At 44.0% G+C, this 3,747-nt stretch overlaps 1 pseudogene; it reads left to right on the top strand.

The window, feature by feature from the left end:
• The first annotated feature begins 607 nt into the window (after positions 1-607).
• Positions 608-1,957, top strand: LOC100855860 (annotated as a pseudogene).
• Positions 1,958-3,747: the final 1,790 nt, after the last annotated feature.

Raw genomic sequence — 3,747 nt, forward strand, 5'->3', positions numbered from 1 at the left:
GGGATCGAGTCCCAAGTCAGGCTCCCTGCATGGAGATGGAGCCTGCTTCTCTCTCTACCTCTCTCTCTCTCTCTCTCTCTCTCTCTCTGTCTCTCATGAATAAATAAATGAAATCTTAAAAAAATGTTTAAATATGTGAATGCCCTTTGCCCTAGGAATGCTAGTAATTTATCCAAGGGAAATGATCAAGCAAGTATACAGGATATCTAGTCAAAAATGTTTATTACAAAATAATTATAACAGCAAAAGTTTAAGTTAACCTAAATGCACACCAATAAGGACAAGGTTTTAAGACTAAGGAAGAGCAGGGTGCCTAGGTGGCTCAGTGGTTGAGCATCTGCCTTTAGCTCAGGTCATGATCCCGGGGTCCTAGGATCATGTCTCACATCAGGCTCCCTGCTGGGAACCTGCTTCTCCCTCTATGTCTGCCTCTCTCTGTGTGTCTCTCATGAACAAATAAAAAAAACTTTTTAAAAAAAAAGGCTAAGGAAGAGCTACATAATGGATACATACAGAGCCACTAAGAACAATAATGCTTTCTCTTCCCCATCCAACAGATAGATAGCAGCATCTTCTGATGCAGTGCCAGCCACATCCCTGAGACATGATGGGGAAGGTCAGGGTAAATGGATTTGACCATATGGGGCACCTGGTCACCGGGACCACTTTTAAATCTGGCAAAGTGGATATTGTCACCATCAATGGCCCCTTCATTGATCTCAACTACATGGCTCAACTACATGGTCCACATGTTCTGGTATGATTCCACCCTCTACAATTTCCACAGCATAGTCCAGGCTGAGAACAGGAAACTTATCAGCAATGGAAAGCCCATCTCCACCTTCCAGGAGTGAGATCTCACCAACATCAAATGTGGTGATGCTAGTGCTGACTATGTTGTGGGATCCACTGGGGTCTTCACCACCATGGAAAAGGCTGAGGCTCACTTGGAGGGTGGGGTCAAGAGGGTCATCATCTCTGCCACTTCTGCTGACACCCCCATGTTTCTGATGGGCGTGAACCATAAGAAGTATGACAACTCCCTCAAGGTTATCAGCAATGCCTCCTTTGCCACCAACTGCTTGGCCCCTCTTGCCAAAGTCATCCATGACAACTTCAGCATTGTGGAGAGACTCATGACTACAGTCCATGCCATCACTGCCACCCAGAAGACCATGGACAGCCCCTTTGGGAAGTTGTGGTGTGATGGCCAAGGGGCTGCCCAGAACATCCTGCTTCTACTGGTTCTGCCAAGGTTGTAGACAAGCTCATCCCTGAGCTGAATGGGGAGCTCAATGGCATGGTCTTCCATGTCCCCACCTCTAATATGTCGGTCATGGATCTGACCTGCTGCCTGGAGAAAGCTGCCAAATATGATGACATCAAGAAAGTGGTGAAGCAGGCATTGGAGGGGCCCCTAAAGGGCATCCTGGGGTACACTGAGGACCAAGTGGTCTCCTGAGTCTTTAACAGTGACACTCACTATCCCACCTTTGATGTTGGGACTGGCATTGCCCTCAGTGACTACTTCTTCAAGCTCATTTCCTGGTATGACAATGAATTTGGCTACAGCAACTTTATGGTCCACATGGCCTTCAAGGAGTAAGAGCCCCATGGACCACCAACCCCAGCAAGAGCAAGAGGAAGAGAGAGGCCCTCAGCTGCTGGGAAGTCCCTGCCCCAACTCATCCTCCAACATGCTGAGAATCTCCCAACCTCCACAGCTTCCATCCCAGACTCCCTGAAGAAAGAGAGAGCCTTGGGTAGCCCTACCTTGGCATGTACCATCAATAAAGTATACTATACACAGCCAAAAAAACAACAAAAAGAACTATAAGGCAGATGTATATTTATTAGCATGGAAAGATGTGTCATAGCTATATCAAGAAAGAGCAAAACCAGGTAGCCCTGGTGGCTCAGCGGTTTAGCGCCGCCTTCAGCATGGGGTGTGATCCTAGAGACCTGGGATCGAGTCCCACGTTGGGTTCCCTGCGTGGAGCCTGCTTCTCCCTCTGCCTGTGTCTCTGCCTCTCTCTCTCTGTCTGTCATGAATAAATAAATAAAATCTTAAAAAAAAAAAAAAAGGAAAGAGCAAAACCAAGTTCCAAAGGCTATCTATAGTAAGATACTTTTTTGTTTCTTAGAATGTGGAAGGAAAAACAGTTAACAATGATTACTTAAAAAAAAAAAAAAAAAAAAAACAATGATTACTTCTTGGTGGTAAAACCATGGATTATTTCTATTGCTTTTCTTTTGCTTACTTTTTCATTTTTCTAAATAAATTTTGAGTAGTTTTGGAATTCTAAATAATGAATTCCTATGTAATTAAAATGCCTTTACCTAATGAAATGACATGGTATCTGGAATTTACTCCCGTCATCTAGGGTTGGGCTATGGATGAAACAAGTCTGGCTCTGAGCTGACAGCCCTTGAAGCTGGGTTATTGGGTACCTGGGGGCTCATTTCACTTTGTTCTCTACTTCTGTATATGTTTGGAATTTTTCATTCTAAAACTTTTTCCTAAAATGCTCCTTCTCAGGGCAGCCCTGGTGGCTCAGCGGCTTAGTGCCACCTTCAGTCCAGGGTGTGATCCTGGAGACCCGGGATCAAGTCCCACGTCGGGCTCCCTGCATGGAGCCTGCTCCTCCCTCTGCTTGTGTCTCTGCCTCTCTCTCTCCCTGTGTGTCTCTCATGAGTTAATAAATAAATAAAATCTTTAAAAAATAAATAAATAAATAAATAAATAAATAAATAAATAAATAAATAAATAAATTGCTCCTTCTCAGTACAAAGGGACATCTTGTCATCTTTTGTCCCTGTCCTTCCCACAATACACCTCCCGAGGTCACAACAGACCAGCACCATGCCCAGAGATATGAAGACCATCAGATGTTTTGATTAGTAAAATGGCTCCCCTCTCCTGTGGTCAGAAAGGCATTGAGTGAGATTCCCCCCTGCCCACCTTTCCAGCCTACACGAGACAATAGGCCTGGGGCCAGTCAAGAGCTAACTGACCCACACAAGAAACAAACTCACAGCCTTAGCACCTTATCAGCCTGATTCCTGGGTCACTCTATGTGATGGCCTGCCCTTGCTTCCTCCCACATGGGGCCATCTCTTTCTCAGAGGAAGCAAGTATGAAGATGTTAGCGGATTTGGCATATCCAGCCTGAAGATTGTCTCTTCCTTGGCTACTGCCCTGTGCTTTCTCATCCAGGCATATTGGCTATAAAAGTGCCTAGAATGCAAAAATCACTATGAATATTCATGAAGTCATATTACAAATAATACTCCTTTAAAAATGAATAATCTTCTGGCTGGTCTCCCTGGAAATTGAATTCCTCTCCCACACTTTGAGTCACTTGGAGATTGTTAATAGCATCGGTCAGCAAACTGTAGCCCAAATCTGGTCCACCATCTATTTTTACATGACCTGCAAGCCTAGAACGGTTTTTACATTTTGAATTGTTGAAAAAAAGTTTTAAAAGATAATATTTTGTGACACATAAAATTAAACTCAAATTTTCAGTGCCCAGAAGTATGGTTTTATCAGAGTATAAGTAACACTCATACCTTTACCCCTTGCCTGTGGCCAATTTCACACTACAATGACAGAACCATTTGCAATACAGGCTGTATGGCCCACGTAACCTAAAATATTTACTATCTGGCTTTCTAGAGAAAAAGTTAGCTGACCTCTGGCTTGTGGTTCTCCTAACTAGTCTTGTGGTTCCCTCCTGTCTAATA

Source organism: Canis lupus, chromosome 28 (assembly GCF_011100685.1).
Source record: "Canis lupus familiaris isolate Mischka breed German Shepherd chromosome 28, alternate assembly UU_Cfam_GSD_1.0, whole genome shotgun sequence".
Lineage (NCBI taxonomy): Eukaryota > Metazoa > Chordata > Mammalia > Carnivora > Canidae > Canis > Canis lupus.